Source organism: Anomalospiza imberbis, chromosome 1, assembly GCF_031753505.1.
Source record: "Anomalospiza imberbis isolate Cuckoo-Finch-1a 21T00152 chromosome 1, ASM3175350v1, whole genome shotgun sequence".
Lineage (NCBI taxonomy): Eukaryota > Metazoa > Chordata > Aves > Passeriformes > Viduidae > Anomalospiza > Anomalospiza imberbis.
The window spans coordinates 89471723-89490226 of NC_089681.1; the positions used below are offsets into that span (position 1 = coordinate 89471723).

Sequence of the window (18504 nt, forward strand, 5' to 3'; positions counted from 1 at the left end):
TAGGTATTTGCTGAAACATTTTAGTGGGGCTCTGCTCAGGTTACCCTGGTTCTGAGGGCTGCTTGAGCCCTGCATGAGCAAAGGTGAGCAAAGCAAGCTCCTCCTCTTCAACAGATTCCTGTAAGGGAGATTCCTTCTTGGAGATTTGAGCCAGAAGATGCACAGTGGCAAAAGCAGCCAGAAGACAAACTGTGAGTCCAAACTGCATATAAATCTCTACCCTAAGCTGATTTGTTGTTTGGTCCAGCTTTCCTCTCTTCCCTGAGCCTTCTCTACTCAACTTCACTCTTAACTGGATCATCTTTATCCACTTCCTGCAGACCTTCCTTCATGCTCCTTTCACTCAGCTGATCTTTTCCCATGGAATGCAGAACCCTACGTTTCACTGCCCAACCAGCTGCAGGGGAGCAGAAGACAGAAGTGCACACATCTTCCGCTAAGACACAGGAGCTTGCTGCTTGCTTGCTCCAGGTCTGTTTCAATGCAAGAGGGAACTAAAATAGCTTATTGCTGTTGAAGATGAACATGTGACTACCTCAAACTGCATCGCCACTAAAGGCTTAAAAATAACGTGGTCTGCTGCCATCTGCTTACACATCTTTCCTCCACCCTCCATTGCTCTTATCACTTCAGGCTGCTGTAAGCATTTCAAAGCAAAGATGGTCTTCTCTGCCTTTGCAAAAGGCATGCCACTGTGGCACCTTCCCAACCCCATCATTGCTTAGCTCTCAGCTTGCGTGGTACTACAAATAAGAGAGTTGATAGTTTTATAATTTAGTCTTAATGGGGGTGTGTATTGAAGCAATCAGGACTTTCATTTTGTGGTATCTGCCCAGTTGTAACTCATCCCTAACATGAATTTGTTGGTCACACTAAGATCTCAGGTATTGATCAATGATGTAATTGGCATCCTATAGTAGGACAGATGATGTAATTCTTACCCAGTTACTGAAGAGAGCGACCTTGAGACAGATCAGATGGTTGAGTAGCATAGATGGTCCACTGATTATAAAATGCCTTTGTTTTAAAACTAAACTGTCATCTGTTAATTTTTGGGCAGGAACAACTACAACAAAATTCCAGCATGTCACAAAAGATACAGCATATCTTGATTTTTACCAGCAGTTACATATTCCTATTTTGACAGGTGACTTTTGATGGTTTTGTTGCTTTTTTGCTTTGGCCATAATTTCAATTTACATTAGGCTAGCATAAAACCTGACTTCTGTGAGCCTAAGGAAAATACTTGGTTTGATAGCCAGTCACACATTTAAAGAAAAAGTAAAGGTGTATGTGATAGGAGAAATTCTGGTAGATGGGAGAAGAATAATACAGCAGAGTTTTACCAATGGGAAAGTCTAGTTCCTCCCTAGTTCTAAGGAGAGATGGCATAAACTTACATTTGAGTAAGAGGTAGCATCACTTTTCATCTGAATACTTAATAAAAAAGTGACAAGCATTGACTACCAGCTTTTGCACCTAGATAAACAGTAAGCAGAACTCAAGAGAGTCATGGAAATAAAAGAAATAAAACTACTTGCTATGGCTTTTAATAACGTGGTAGGGAAAAAGACATATTTTTCTATGAGTGGAAAGAGGTTTTGAGAGACCCCAGTACAAGCCTAACAGACATTCAGTTATGAGAAGCATGGATCCTAAGAAGAAAAAACAGGTTTGAAAAGACAAATGGTTGAAGAACTATTTTTGGTTCTACTGTTGGTATTTTCTTCTTAACGACTAATGTTCTTCTGGCTTAACATTTGCTGGTTTGTGTCAGAATTTTTTTTATTCTTTTGTTCCTCTCTTCTTAGTCAACTGGCACATTTGCCAGATAAGTATTAAACTGAAGAACTTAGCAAAGACAACTTCTCAAGCAGATCATTACTAAAAGTAGTGGAAGAAATTAATAATTTGCATGGATTTGTGACCTAATAAAGAAGACAACAAAGGAGTGATATCCAATTAATGACTGCAATGAATTGATCTTAGGAAATCATAGAGGCATAGCTCAGTCAGAATCTGTATTTTCCCCTTTTCTCTGAGCCAGACTTCTCTGATAGCTTGTGTTTGAAACTAATGAATATTGCAGGCAAGAATTTATTTTTCTGAGTTCTATGACCATGTACTTTCTATTGCTGAGATACCCTTCCCTGTTTTATGGACTTTTCAGGTCTTCTGTTTTCCCACAGTATTTGCTTAATATAATAATGTTGAATGTCCAGGGTACTCCTAGTTTGTAAGACCTTATAGTCTGCTGAAAGCAGGTTAAGATATCTGGTTCTTTATGTTCAAAGGACCTTGTGCTTGGAAATCCTTTGTGCTGTGTCTTAGTGAGAATTTCAGGTTTCAGAGGAATGAAATAAGAACTCTGATGGATGTGGTCCCTTCAGTAGTATTTCTTTTCTAAATGGGCAATAAGTGTAGATGTGGATAGTTTAAAAGTGAGAAATTCATGAAAAGGAGGAAATTACTTTAATTCCATAATGCCAAATGAACCAGAAAACCTCTCATAAACACTCTCTCTCAGGGATTAAGCATAGGTCTTCATTTTTTAGCAAGCTTCTGTAAAGGGGTGCAACCACTTCAAAACTTAGCTTTCTTTGGCAGGTAGAGGTTCCAGTCGTGTGGGGAACCCTTCTTCACTGATCCATGAGATCTGCTCTCCTCTGTGGTTTCATTACCACAGCTTTGCATGAGCTGGGCAACTGCCCTCCCTCATGTTTAGAGTAACAGAATTGTTACTGTTGGAAAGGACCTTTAAAATCATTGAGTCCAACTGTTAACCTAACCTAGTCCACCACTAAACCATGTTCTTAAGTACCACATCTGTGTGGTTTTTAAATACCTCTGGGGATGGTGACTCAACCACTTCCCTATGCAGATTGCTACCATGCTTCGTAATTCTTTCCATGAAGAAATTTTTCCTAATATCCAGTCTAAAACTCCCCTGGCACAGCTTGATGCCTTTTCCTTGTCCTGTCACATGTTACCTGGGAGAAGAGGTCAGCCCCCACCTGGCTACAGCCTCCTTTCAGGCAGTTGTAGAGAGTGATAAGGTCCCCCCTGAGCCTCCTTTTCTCCAGACTAAACAACTCCAGTTTCCAGTCTCATCAGACCTGTGCTCCAGACCCTTCCCCAGCTCTGTTTCCATTCTCTGGATGTTCCAGCCCCTCAATGTCTTTCTTGTGGTGAGAGGCCCAAAACTGAACACAGGGTCTGAGGTGTGGCCTCACATGGGGGCCAGGAGTCCAGGGGGACAATCACTGCCTTGGTCCTGCTGGCCACACCACTGCTGATACAGACCAGGATGCCATTGCATTTATTGGGCACCAGGGCACACCTGGGCACACACTGGCCCATATTCAGCCAGCTGCTGGCCAGCAGCCCCAGGTCCTTTTCCACTGGGCAGCTTTCCAGCCACTTTGTCCCGGGCCTGTAACATTGCATGGGGTTGTTGTGACTTGATGGATCTGGCACTTTGCTTGTTGACCCTTATAAAACTGGCTTCAGCCCATTGATTCAGCCTGTCCAGATCCCTCTGCAGAGCCTTCCTACCCTCCAGCAGATTAATACTCCCACCCAACTTGGTGTCATCTGCAAACTGACTGAGGGTGCATTCAATCCCCTTGTCCAGATCATCGATGAAGACATTAAACAGAACTGGCCCCAACAGATGAACCATTATCATCCTTGTTGTTGTTTGGTTCCACTTGGATAGCCCCATGCCAGTTATACCAGGGCACCTGGGAAGGTGGGGCAGTCACAGAGAGAACATGCATGCTGTGCCACCATTGCCCCTGTCTCTAATGTGACTGTGTTCAGCCAGTCGGAGAGAGGCCAGGGAATCTTCTGTATCATGTGTCTGCCTGCTGGGCCTGTCCCAGGGAAGGTAAGTAGGGTGCAGTTTCAGTATTCTGTCTCTCTCACTGATGCTCCTCAATCTGCTCCTCCTTGAGTTCTCTCACTAAGTGGAGGAGTTCCTCTACCTGGGCACAACTCCTACAGCTGTTCTTACTGCTACTGGCTGCTGCTGGCATCATATTGCACGTGAGGTACAGAAAGGCTGAAGGACAGGCTCATAAGAGATCAGTGATGCTTAGGGTTGACTTCATACATTTGCCAAATAATTTGCAACTGTTCTATTCTATAGGTCACCCTTCTGCTTGAATCCTTTTCCCCATTTTTAAAATTTTGCTCTTTCATTCTTTTGTCATTCATTTGCTCTCCCTGCTCCCATTTGTTCAGCGTGGTCACAGCTCAGTTACCTCAGCTAACTCATATCCTTGATTTGGAGCCTTTATACATTCAGAGACAGTGGCACATCACTGAACACTTTCTCCCACTATAGTACTGCTTCAGAGAGTGAAATTTGCCCTGGGGCTCTGGAGCAGACTTCAGTCTGTGTATCAGCTCCCAAAGTCCAACTGTTTAACCTGCAGCACACCCCCTGCATTTTGCTTCTGCACTTAGTCAAATTGTTTCGTTGTTTAAAAACAAAATGAAGTGACAGTGCTTGTCCATGACGCTTTCACTTGATGCAAATTCCTTTTTTATTTTCTCATTTCTCTGTCAGCTACTGCCTTGCCCTACAAGTTTAGATAGCACTTGTCAGGAGATTTAGACCTTCAGATGACTCTTCACGTTAACTGTTTTTCTCTCTCTTTGCTGACTAGGGTGTCGAAAAAACCCCAAACCTCTAGCAAAGTCATGGGTAATAAATCAAGCCATTTGTCTCAAATCTCTCTCCTCTCTACAGCTTTTAAAAGCTGTTTCACAGCATGGAAGTGGAGATTAAACCCTGGGCTGTTTTTTCTGCACAGGGAGCTTGTACATGGCTTTTCTCACTTGTCTTCTATGTATGAGTAGAGACAAGACTTCTTGTTCAAGGTTGCTCCAGGTTATCTGGGAGAGGGGAAGAGCCCAAGCCTCCACTGTACTGCATCCGGTGTGATCTCAAGCTCAAGGATGCTGTTTCCAGATGCTCACTCACGCTTTCTCCAGGAAACCTCCCTTTTCTTCAGAGCCCTTTGCTCCTGTGCCCTGTAAGTTTTTCAGACATGCTGGGTAGGCTGTCCCTTGAGATGTCCTGTTCCAAACTTACTGATATTTTAGGGTGTTTGTTGTGGCAAGTCCATAACCATCTGAACCTTAAATAATTGTGTTTCTTTAGATACAGGGAGACATTTTCTTATCTGATTTAAGTTGCTATAGCTCTTCAACCTAGAAAAAGTCATGTAGGTTTGCACCAAAGCACTATATGGTGAATTATGGTGATGGAAATCTTCCTCACACCCCTTGCTAGACCACATTTTTCATATTGCAGTTGGGGAACTGGGTCTCTGAAATCAAAGCATGTATCCTCTGCTTCCTAACATTCTTCTTTATAAAACTGTGAAGAGGTCTGGACACAGTCCATTTAATTCTGGTTTATTTTCTTGCCCTGAAGAAATTCAGGGCAAGAAAGTGAATGAAGTGAATTAATTTCTTTCCACATCTGTTCACTGCTCTCCTAGCCAAAGTGGAACATTACGGGGACTTGTTGCGTAGTCTAGAGAGTGATGAATTGTGAGGATGAGAGATCTGTGTATCTGATTTTCCTGGAAGACTCAAAGGAAAATCAGGATGATTTTTAAAACATGGAGACTGAGTTGTTACTGGTTACCTGCCTCAACCTCTGACTTCAGTTCCTGACACTAAGGGATGTGCATGTTATTAGATCGGGTATCCAAAATTCACATGAATCAAAATTGACTCCTGTATGCCCCATGAAATAAATATCAGGCTGTACACATCTCTGTCTTTTCTTGTGATCTGGGCAGTTACACATTTGCAGAAAATAAGTATATATTTGGATGTGGTATGCTTCTTCTTGCAGCAGTTCCGCTTGAAAATGAGAGGATTTGGCTGAACCCTTTGCTCAGCCTGGCACTCACACCAGGTTGCAGCTACATTCTCTTGTACTGTGTTACTCTTTCTCTAGTCAAGATACATTCACCAGATGGAGGAAAGGAGCTCTCCAGCCAGAGCACTCACCATGAGGAATAGTAGAACACTCTTTCTTTGGCTTAGTTTCATTTAATTTCTACTTGGAGGAAGGTTTCAATTTTCCTTGCTGCTTCTTTGGTATTGCTTGACTCTTTAGGATTGCCATGAAAGCCTCATACTGATACATGCATTTTCCCTATATATATTTACCTGTTCAGTGGAAAAAAAAAGTTCAACTTGGTCCACATAATAGAACTAAGTAATAGATGAATGCAGATGACAAGATGATGTTTGCAGAGCTTGTTTTTTTGATTCAGATTGTTGAGAGCCCAGAAGTCCAAGTTAATACAAAAGTCAGCAACTTAGAGCTCTGTCTATATGTGATAAAAAAAACACACAGGCTTTCTTTTTGCTACAGCTCTCATCATTGTTACGAAGATATGGCAGTAACGCTTCAGACTCTCCCAGTGTAGATGTAGATTATTATAGGCATTTAAAAGTCAGTTTCTATATGTACTGCTAGAAATATGTGGGGTTTGTGATGTTTGAAGACACCTGAACAGGACAGAGTTTGTGTCATCCAGTGTGATGAGGTTAGATGCCTGACTTTTATCTTAGGAGGTTTTCAGAAGGTCTCAGCAGTGCTTTAAGTCCCTTTGAAGACCTGTTCCCAGCTCCCTAGTTTCCAGTGAAGCGCCTGAGAGATCAGCCCATCTGTAGCTTCTCTCCACCCCTGCATTTGGAGGCTGCCTGCCTGCTGCTCCTTAAGACTTCTGTTTTTTAAATCACCCCTGCAAACCCATGCTTAACCTCTCATTTTGGGGAGGAGAATAAGTAGGAAGCATCAAGGCGTGCAAGTCAAGTTTATCCTTATAGGAAGGTCCAATCCAACAAAGGGAGGCATCCCACCTAAGCAGGACCTATTTTGCAGGGTTTTTTCTTTCTCTGTTCATACATCTTCCTTAAAATCTGAGAGGTTTAGCATCAGCATTGAAAAGATGCTCTGCAAAGCCCAGATCTGGAATGTTGCCTGGTAGAATCTTACTGCCTGCCTCTCTTTCAATAAAATTAGAAAGTTAGACCTTTTGCCTTTTTCAAAAGAGTTACTCAAGGAGACAGTGACTTCACAACTCCTCTCTGTCATGCCATAAAACTGGGTGGAAGTAATCTTTGAGGAAAAAACGTTTCATACCCAGTTGCTCTTTTCTTGTGAGGCTCAGCAGCCGTGGTGGTTCCCTTTGCAGTGGGTTCAGGAGTGTAGCTGGCACCCTAGAAAATGAAAAACACTTGAGTCATTTGCATAGTGGATCAGAATCCAGCCCACCCGGCTGCTGGAGCAAAAACCACAAACTTTCACATTAGAGTCATCTGCTGAAAAGCTACATGAAAGAAATAAATGTTTGGTTTAAAGAAATTTTATTTGCTTTTTTGTAGCCAAATCACCTGACTCTTAGATGGTGAAAGTAATGTATCAACAAGATGTTCTTGCCATCTTTCTTTGTCTGTTGAACTACTGTGATCATAGATTTACCTTGCTTTCAGACATAAGACCAGTGGCTTGATTCAAGTGTCAATATCAATGTTTGTGTCTATAGAAACCAATCAACATTTCCTCCTAATTTTTGTAAATAGGCTGTTACTGTGACACTGTCTCTTGCATATCTGAGTCAAAAATTCACTGCACGCAGTGTTGTCTTGTCTTCTGTGTTAGCGATCTATTGCCTTGCTAATAGGCATCTTTAGTATAGTCTGTAGTTCTGTTGAGATATGTCCAGACATCACTGGAGTCTATAATCTTTCATTTTTATTCTACATCATGGATTTGTTTGAGGGACTTTCTCAGTAATAGCTGTAGGAAATTGCAAGTAATGTAAGAAAAGCAGGTTGAACTGCCTGCAATCAGCATTGCACAACATTCAGAATTTTTCCAGGATAACCTTTTAAACTGACTTTTTTTCCAAAAGCAGTGGCAGTTTAGTGTTGATTTTTCTTTCTTTTGATATTTCAGCATGAATGATTCAGGTTGTCTTGAGAACAAGATACAAAACTCTGCATTTTTGTACCTTTTTAAAAAATAGGTCATCTGTTTCATTTGAATATCTGTGTAGCACCTTCACATTTGGGGGTGAATATTGAAATTGGGCTGTAGAGTTGCCCCAATATTAGGGATTTGCCTTGTTATTTGCAGCAAAACTTGTCCATAATCAGTCAGTATATAAACGCTAATATCTCTCATTTTGTACCCACACAGCAGGAGCTCGTTAGGTAGCATTGAGTATGCTGTATTCTAGAGCTGAAGAACTTGCTTTGATATTTCTACATCTGTCTCCTGAATGCTGTGGTCCTAGGAGGCAAAAGAAAGGAGATTGTTGTCCCATGTTTTCAGCAAAGCTGTTGTTTGCCCAGACAGGGTGCGGCAGAAGGTAAGGATGGAGTGAGAACACAAGCTATGGAGGATGTGCTCAGGAGTGGTAGTGAGGAACATGGCACTACCTGAACCAGGAGATGGAGGGGCAGTTAAGGCCAAAAGCACCAAGTGTGGGGACAGCATTTTGGAGCTGGTGTGACTGTCAGGGGTGGATTGTATGATGTGATTGGGATTAAGCTGAGGAATCGAGAGGAAGCCAGTGTAGAGTCTGAGAAGGGAAGCAGAGAACTTAAGCAACAGGAAAGGGAAATCTCTGTTCTGTACATTGGTATGAAGTTATGTGATTCCTGAGGCTGCATTTGGATGCTGCTTGTCCTGTCTGGTGTGAAGATACAGGATCATTTCACCTGTGGCTGTTTGTTATAGCCCAAGTGCTTCATGCAGCCTCATAGCCCCACTGAGACTACAGACTGACTCATGCAATCCTGTCCCTCTGCATCAGTACAAAAAATCCTGGTGTGAAAATGTACAGTTTAACTTAAACTGCTGCTGTTCAATGTGTCTAACTTCACACTTGAAGGAGATTAAGAGCGTTCATACAGTTTGTTTGAGCAGCTCAGTGGTGGAGAAGCAATCTCCGTCAAGAGGATGCAACAAGTGTGTTGCTGGCAGTAGCACCTCTTGTGAATGCATCTCTTTCCACCTGCTCTCACACCTTAATCTAGCTGTCCCTGTGCTGTCAGCATGTATCTGTGTATGCAGACTGGGTGTCTTAATGCTACAGCTTTGGTTCACATGAGATCCTTGATAGCTTGCAGTTGTCTCTGTTACTCCAATAGAAGAGGTCTGTTTTCGTTTAAAAGTTTCAGCCCTGGTAATGATTTTGACCAGTGCAGGTGCCCTCTTTTGGGTCTGTCTCTGTCAGCACAAGCTTCCCACGTGCTCACTGCACCTCCCCTTGGATAGGACCCTCTTTGATGAGTGCTGGTTGGAGGCAAAACAGGGTTAGCATAAAAGAGCCTAAAGAGTAGTTTGTAGCTGCTCCAGTTTATTTTCACCATAACGGATTACAAAATGCTTTTACACCAGACTGCTAGCACTTCTAAAGGGAGACAGTCAGCACAGGAAGAGGGGCAGCTGGTGCTGAGCACATGAGTGGGAGGAAAATCTCATCAAGCAGCATAGCTAGGTTTGGAAGGGACCTTTGTCCACAGTTTCAGTCTCTCTGTCTCTGTGATGGGGGAAAAAACCCTCCTCACCAGGGTGTTGTGAACATGTGCTAATTTTAGTAAATCAGGCAGTTAGGTAATATGGTGACAGCCAGAAAATAACCTAGAAGGAAATAGTTGTTCTGTCTTTGAAGCATAGCATTTAGGGCCATTTTTAATACTGAGAATGAAGCAAACTGAGGATTGCTTATTCAGTAATACCGAAAGCTAGAGTAATAGCTTTACTATACCATAAATGGCACCATTTCCTGTGGGAAAAAAGCCCTGTGTGATCACAAAATTAAGAATAAAATGTTACATATTGGCCACATTTCTGGTATTTCCTTGCCTTTTAGCTCCTGGCTTAGCATTTCTGACATGTCTGTATATGTTTGTATGTTTAATGAACTATTTGTGACCAAGCTCACAGTTGCTTATAGTTTTTATCCTAAGACGTTAAGCACTTTAAAGAAGGCTTAGAGGACATTGAAGCATCTTACACTCTTGCCATTATGTACCTTTAAGCACATTTCTGTCTCCAAAAGCACTTACCTCTGGTTCTTAGAGATGATTGCAACTTTAAGTGAAGGAGATGAGAGTGGGAAATGTTCTTCTAAATCAGGTAGCAAATCACAGTTGGTCATTTTTTGCAGATCTCCCTGATAAATAATTTCTCTGAATTTGTAAGTCTTGCTTTGTAACAGGTGAGCGAAAGGTACAAAAAAACTAAAGTTATGAAACCACAGATGTTGTCTGAAGGAAACAAAGCCAGGTTAACTCTCATAACTAGGCTTAAATGATTTTGAAAATGACACAATCTGAAATAAATTAATTGCATAGAACTGGGGGGGTCTTACTGTATAACAGTAAGGTTATACAGTAACAGGTACACTGATAAGTAAAAAATACAGGTACACTGATAAGTAAAAAATAAAAATACAGAAATCTGAGTGCTGAGTAGGCATCACTCCAGCTGATTTCATTTGGAGTTATGAGGATTAACTCTGAAAACCAAACATGCTGAGTCTAAGGTGCAAAAATAAGTCGATGTGAAAAAATGTTGGTCTTGGCAAGTTCATTTGACACAGAGTAAATGCCATGTGAACTCCATGTGTAAGGGCAATCCCTGAGTAACTGCCCTTGGCTGAGGTCTCAGGCCAGCGTGTCTTGCTGTAAGCAAGAGGTGGGTGTCCGTCACCACCCTGCCTGGAAGGAGCTGCCCTCCCTCTGTACTCAGGCTGCCCGTTGGCACACGCCCACCGTGTACCCCGCTGCCGTGTTTGTCACACCAGCTCAGTGCTCTGGCTCTGGCTTCACAAGGTCGTTCTTCTGCAGTTTGGGTAGAATTAGAGCAGTGATGGGAAATGGCTTTGGCTTTTTTCTGTCTTGAGATGGTAAAAGATGTTGGGCCTTGTCCAGGCAGTCTTGTTTTTTGAACAGCACTGGGGCTTTTGTTGCTGGGGCCAGGATGTTTAATAGTTTGACTTCATTGCTATTCTGTTTGTTTTATTCAACCGGGGACATATCACAGATCTATTTTTTGATCAGGCAGCATTCCTGTACTATAATAATTCACAAGCAGAATTCACACACTAGTTGTGTGAAATGCCTGTTGATTACTTCTCTACATGTGCTTCTTGCCCTTGTCTTCCCTTAGGTACAGTTTACTCTGTGCAAGTTGTAAACTCCATGGAGCAGGTGTTTGTACAGTGCATAGCACAGCAAGACCCAGGTTTCATCGAGGTGTCTGGACATGCTCTTATGTAAGTAAGGGTACTCTGTCTTGTGAGCAGTTAGAATAGTTCACATTAGCTGAACTTGTAGAGTTTCCTGTGTGCAGGCTGATGAGAAAAGAGATTTTTCTTTCCAGGCTGAGAGGGGCTTTGCAAATGTTCTCCAAATCACAGCGGCAGCTGGCTCTTTGGGCACTGGACAAAGACATGATTTGGAAAAAGCTTCAAAGTTTAGAGATGGCCCTTCACATACTAATGCTCTCAGATGAGTTAAGGGGGGAAGTTCACACCTCTTGTGGTGGTTTTGTTTCAGTCTGCCAAGCTGCAGACTCAGCACAAGTGCAGCATGCAGGTTTTCATAGTGAGAGCTTTTGTCGCTCCCAGAAGTGCTAGAAACTGAATTGCTTTCAGAGGCAAGCATGGAATCTGGAGGACCCGGTACAACCTGCTGAGAGAACATAAATCATGAGATACTATCACGTTTCTGTGCTGAGGCTTGTGTGGAGTGAGTTTGCTTTGTGAGCAAATGCCTTTGGAATACACTGGTGGTTTTTTTGTTGATTCTTAGACATAGCAGTAATTGTTATTGGCTTTGTTAACAGGCATCTATGTTCTGTTCTGAAGTTACTGTTCATGTCTTCTAAAAAGTGTGCAGACAAAAAGAAATATTTGTTCTGCCTTGAAATCATGAAAGCATTTCTGCATTTAAATGGGTTGATAGCCTTGATCCAGGTTGTTCCCAGCCGGTGGTATGGAAAGAGAGCTGGTCAGTTTTCACTTGACCACTGCTGTTTATCTTCGCTTACAGAGAATGCTTAGAATGCCAGTGTTTACTTGTTCCTTTTTTATGCAAGTTTGCCTGCTACTTTTGTCCCTAAACAAATGAACCATGATGGCAATTGAGAACTTTTGTAGATAAGGAATAGAATTTTCAAATGGCCTTATATAGTATGCTACTCTAGGTTTTATTTTCCAAAGCAGTCCTTGTGAAAATTTGTGGAGCGGGTCCTTCAGTTGTTCTGGGCAGTTTTTGGCATTTTTATCCACAACCCAGTGCTAAAGGTAGTTTTCGTCATCTCCTTAAATGACTAGTCAATATGCTCTCCATTCATAGGAATACTATTTTGATATATTTTGCATGGAAACTGAAGCAGGAAAAGTTTTTAAGGTAAGCCAACCAAATAATCTAGGGTCTTTTGATCAGTTTCCATTAGTATTAAACTAGTAAGCTGACCTATTAGATATTAGAAAGGAAGCTCAGTGTTTAAAGAAGATAAACATGCCAGTTGACATTCAATATGTCTTCTCAAGTCACCAGCAGAAACCTCGTTGAACCTTGTTGGCAGAGGTGCCTTCTGCAAGGGTTCCTAAAAACACCTCCCCGGCTCTTGGCTTAAAGTGGTCTGGCTCTGCAGTGGATCTGCTGCCAGCACTGAATGCCTGGTCTGACTCCAGCTGGAGCTGAAGAAAGGCTGAGTTTTAAGACCTCTAGGATGCCTTCAGGTCCAGAAGAAACTGAGCACTGGAATAATGTGTCATCCAAACTGTGGTGTATTCCTAGAAATTGATGAATATGCTGGTTTAATTTGGGACATTTATATAGTTGAAGTTACAGAGATCTTAATGCTTAGAAGAGAGAGTTCTGCAGCTCTTTAAGATTGCCTGGCACACAAAACAAGCAAAGCTCTAAATTGCTTTAAGCTGCTGACAGTTATCACAGCTTTGTGCAGACACACCTTTGCTGGTACTGACAAAACACAAATGCCAGTTTTACATCACTGTACTCTTCTTGGCTGGTGTACATCTTAAAACAGTACTGTACCTTCACAACTTTTGCACAGAAAATGAAAAGAAAGGGTGAGCAGCAGTGGTAGCCTCTTATCAAACAGTTGGTTTAAAATGCTCTGAGTAAAGACAGCATTTTAAAACAAAACTTGATCTGTTGTTTGAAAACTGGACATTTAATGCATGACATTGCTCTGAACCCAGTCCACTCTGCTGAAGTCACACTGGATGCAAGAGCAGGCTTTTGTCTGTGACGAGGACAGTAGCAAGTGAAGGAAAAACATAATTTTCTTTCTGTAACACTGAGTTCCTCCAAACTTCATAGATAACTGAAAAGTCTGTTTTCAAAACATCTCTGACACTATATGCAAATAAAATTTCTGTGATTTTGGCTTTTACTAGAAATCACGTCCATTACGCATCTGTGTGACAGGGCACTGGCATATTAGTACTAAATGCTTCCTAAAGAAACTCATTTGAAATCCAGGGTGAAAAGTGAAGAGGCATTGAAAATGCCCCTAATGAATATCATGGACCACCATATATTTCACACAACTGTCAGAAACAGCCAACCTGTTGATGCAAGTTTCATATAAACTTATTGACAAGTGTATTGACAAGACTTAAATGCATTTAGTCTCCTAAGACTATAGATTGACATTGTGGTGGCTGTTGGCCACTTCTGTGAGCCCTTGCCTGCAACTATGGAGTTAAAAATGAACAGGCAGACACTGACTGGTAACATTGGTGTGGCAGTGTGGATAAATTAACTTTACTAATTCACTGGGAAAAGAAGTGTCACAATTTGACACTCCAATGGCAAAACTATCAGTGTTCCCAGCAGCTGTTAGCGCTGGATTTGCTCTCAGTACTTTCACCATCTGCTATGAAGGCACTGCAGACTGCTAGAGGAGTGGGAGATTACACAGGCTTTGGGAAGCTTTCAGCAGAGGCGAGCAGATAATTTGATTTGCCATGATCAAACATCCTGATTGACAGAGTGTAACTTGAGTTCCATTTCTGACTCAGTGACTAAAGTTTGTTGTGAATTCCTCTAATGATGTGGCATGCAACTTTCTTGAATTAAAAATTACAATGGCTGTGCTCCCTGGGTGCTGCAGAAGTGGCACAACAGCAGCACTGACTGAAGTCTCAGCTATGGGTGAATGTTTGCTGCCTATATCTGTTCTGCTGGATGTTACCCCTGCCCTTGCTCCTAAAGGCAGCAAGGCAGGCCTCACAGCAGGCACTCAGCAAAACCAATACCTTTATTAGCTGGAACATTTTCTCTGATTCTTTATTAGGATTCTGTCACAACGTACAAGGTGCTGTGATGATTCGGGTTACTTTTTTTTAGCCTGTGACCTGTATTTCTACCACTGTAGGCTCTGAACAGTTTTGTCAGTTCTGGATTGCTTTGTGGCTCTTCTGGTATAGGTGATGGTATTCTGTACCTTCATCAAGCACTAACCTCACAGACATTGGTTAGTAAATAATTCCAATGCAAGGTAAACTCGCCTTGCTGCTGTTAAAATTCTCAGTCTTCTGAAAAGCCAGTAGATGGGGTGTGTGCAATTCCTGTGCAAAGTCACTGTACTTCTCAATCCAAAGATTCCACTCTAGTTTCTACATTTTTGTTGCAGAGACTGTTGTTGTTGTTGTGGTTGTTGTTGTTGTTAGCAGTGCCTTCCCACATGAATCACAAATTTAAGCAACCCTGAGTGGAAGCACCAAAAATTCTTAATTGATATTTTTGCATGAAGTAGTCTGAGCATGATCTACTGTGCACCTTCCAACACTGTTAGGTCTTTGAAATCTGGGTATGAATTTTTATCATAAGCTCCCCCTCCCCCCCCTTTTTTTTTAATTAAACTATTCATGAACTAAAAATATATTGGATAACTGAAAACAGACTGGGTTACCACAGACTTCTGCATAATTTGAGATTGTAGTATTAGGTATAGATGCCATGGGGACAGCTAAGGAATACATCATGTTTTGTGCCTCCAAGCCCAGCATGTAAGAGTAAACAGCTATTTGTAGACATGATTGTGTTGATCATAGATGTGAAAACTGAATTTGCTAGCAAATGAAAATATTTTCCTCTTGTTAATAATGATCATGTAAATAATCATGTTAATACAGACTGTAGAAAGGGTCACCAGTCACATTCCTGAGTGGATTTCATGCCTATAGGTCAGTTATGGTAGACTTCAAATAAGAAGGAATCCAAAACAGGAGACAAATGGCTTTGGGACAGATGAGTCCCTGAATTGTTCTCCTTAGAGGTCACAGCAGAGCAGAGCATGAATCAACATGGAAATAAGCTGGCCCAAGGTAATTTATGCCATTCAAAATGAAACTCTCTAGAGATGGACTCCTATTAGGTAGGTCCTAGCTGATTATAACTGATGGGCAATGGAGAAACCTTCAAATGGTTTGCTAATAGTTAACCCAGGGAACTCCACATTCCGTGTCTGACAGGTATGAATGCAAGGTGGAAGTATCTTACCAAAAATAAGTTAGAATTAGTATACTGTATCAAAGCTATTTTATGAGAAGAGGCGTGAATGCTTATGGCAAAGATGCACATCTGAAGTTCCCTGAGAGATATTTGGTAAGAAATGTTTTGCATATGCACGTACACTCTGCTCCAAGCTATTAATGCAATTATGGGAAGGTAGAAATCTTCAAATAGTAGAGTACCTTCAATTAATTCAAAAGAAAAGTTTAATAGTGGAATATGACAGAGTCCTGAAGGCACCAGTTTTGTTTGTGCCTGTGATGAAAGGGGCAAATAACACAAATCTGTTACATGTTCCACTGCCTTTCAGAAGAGAACCACCAGAGCTGTGTTGTAATCTGCTGTGGTAAAGTGTGCCCAAAATGCTGCGAGTGTTTAACAGTTGCACAAATTATTCACTTTCCTAGCAGTCTGATTTTGTATTATAATCTGTTTCCCTTCTGTCTTTAATGTGCAATTCTGCTGAGCCTGCAGTTCACATTGGCTGCCTCGGGGAGACGGCAGGTCAGCTTTTGAATGTAGAAGAATTAATGAAATTTAAGTATTTTGTGTACAGTTAATGGCAGTTGCTCAAGTACAAAGACTTTGCTTTATCAGCAGATGTGGTCTAGGTTTACATTTCTGTCCACATTCAATCCTTAGGTTATTGCAGTTGAGAGAAAAAATATCAGGAGTTCAGTGCAGTCTTTAACAATCTGCTTTGGTAGCTGGCCAGTCCACTTACCCTTGAGTGAAGCACATGGTAGGGTGGTTCTTTATTCCATTAACTCTTTGATGCTTGGAAACAGGGATGATTCACACGGTGTGACGGGGAGGGGGAAATTGCTATAAATGCAAGATTAGCAAAAACTTTGTACTCACCTTGTGCCAAGCCAGGAAGGGATTAGTGTGCTATGGGAATGATTAGATGGCAGTGGTTGCTGGGCTGCTGTGGCAGACAAGGGATATTTCAGAAGGTGATCTAGCTCTGCTGGAGTCTGCATGGTAAGTGGACAACAGCCTTTCCACTTGGAAAGTAGTATTGGGTTGGGCACTTTCTGGTGAAGTCAAAAGTGTTGCTGTTGTTTGCAATAGTTCAGATGTTTCCCTTGTGACAGGGCTATGTTTCCTCACTTCTTGCCTGAGCTGGTGCTGGAGTTTGGAGTAGAAGGCTCTCTGCCATCATTGCTCTTGTCTGGTTATGGTTTTTGTTTTGTGGAGGTGGGGTAGTTGTTTTTGGTGGTTTTCTGTTTTTTGTTTTTTTTTTTTTTTTTTGTTGGTTTGTTTGTTTGTTTGTTTGGGAAGAGGTGAGGAGGAATCATATCCATGCATGGAGAAATGATGATGAGCAGAATGCAGAGGGAAGGCCACATACCCCTCCTTCTCAAGTGCAGAAATAACCAGTGCCAATGCAGGAGCTTGTTTGCAGCGCCTCAGCTTGGTCCAGCCAAGCATCCATTATGTGGTGAGCAAAGAGTGGGGTGGGACTTCCTTGCAAAGTGATCAGTGTGATTTCCAAATGCTATGGAGGGTTCTCCAGGTTAAATATTGTGCTGTCCTCCTCTAAACCGGGGAGACGGCAGTCTGGGAGAAGGATATGAAAAACAGATACGCTTTAATTGGAGCCTGGCATCTGGAACAGCTTTGGCAGACTCGAGATAATACTTCAAAGTTGTTCAGCTCCACAAGGTACAGTATCATTTTCTACTTGGTGAAAGTATTACTTGTGAACTAGAGTCATGGGGCTTCCTTGTGCTGGGCACTGTCACACTGAGTAGCAAAGAGCTCCTCCTGACTGAGCTGACTGAGCCTGCACGTTCTGAGCTGCTTACTTGCCTATTTGGTCTCCCCAAGAATTTAGCAGTAAACCTTTACCTTGAATTAGTTTTACCACACTGAGCAACAGAGTGTAAATATATCTGAGCATTACTGATTCTGATTTGACTCTACTGAAATGATCTTCCATATTTTAAAATCATTAAAGCTGAAGCAACATAAATATTCTGTGTTTCATGACAGCATGAAAGGAGCGTGGCCTCCTAATTACCCTGATATTCAAATGTGTGCAGGAGCACTTGGAAAGTGCAAGGCTCCCTTAGCTCCCTGCAGTTTGGCAGAGAACATCCTTCCATAGGCAGTTAGGGTCTGTAATTCTCACCATAGTTCCTGAACCTGCTTCCACTTTTGTTGGTTTACAAGGGAGAAAGCAAGTCAGCCTTCTTCAACTGTTTTAGCCACGTGTGTTTAGAGATGATTCTGAAATACAATTAATACATGCCTGCACAGAGTTAGGTTGTAAGGTTACTGATGGGCTTTGATGCTGTTTGCTGCATGAATGTTGGTGATTTTTTAATCTAAGGTAAAAAGAGCGTAATTATTTTTAACTTATAGCAACCTCCCATTTTCTCTTAAATGTCTTGATATGAAGTAATTTAAACTAAATTTCTGCACGGATACTTTCCAAGAGATTGGCTGTCAAGTACAATAAAAAAACTACACTTTTGCAAGGACCCAATGACACTTTGCAAATTTAGATTTATTCTCAATGTTAAATGTGGTTGAAGATGTCATTTCTTAAACAGCACTTTCAGAAGTAGTTAGCTTAAAAGTATAGCAATTCAAAGCACAGAGGGAATGATTTTGAATTGTAAAGTCTTGAAACACAACACAGAGGTTGACAGTTTCACTAAAATTAGAAGCAAGGCAGGCACAACTCCTACTTCTGAAAACTTTCCTATTGCACTACTTCCTCTCTTGGCCTAGAAAACCTCAAAAAAACCCCTTTGAGTGGCTTTGTTTATTGACTTAACATAGTTGTACTCAATAGCATTAGGAGACAGAGCAGAAAGGGCTGCCAAATGTGTCTGTAAAGAATAATCTTTACAGAAAGCTTCACAGAGGTATTTTTTTCCACATGCTTTC

General features: G+C 41.6%; 1 protein-coding gene across 32 annotated transcripts in view; it reads left to right on the top strand.

Annotated features, from left to right (window-relative positions):
• The window catches only part of ATXN1 (ataxin 1), a 312015-nt gene that overhangs the window by 189239 nt on the left and 104272 nt on the right, over nt 1-18504 (top strand). For 2 of the 32 annotated variants that reach the window (XM_068189244.1, XM_068199188.1), the window contains one exon: nt 11219-11324. The exons of the other annotated variants lie outside the window; for them this stretch is intronic. The gene's annotated coding sequence lies outside the window, so the exon portion shown is untranslated. The remainder of the gene's footprint in view (nt 1-11218; nt 11325-18504) is intronic. 32 annotated transcript variants of the gene reach the window in all.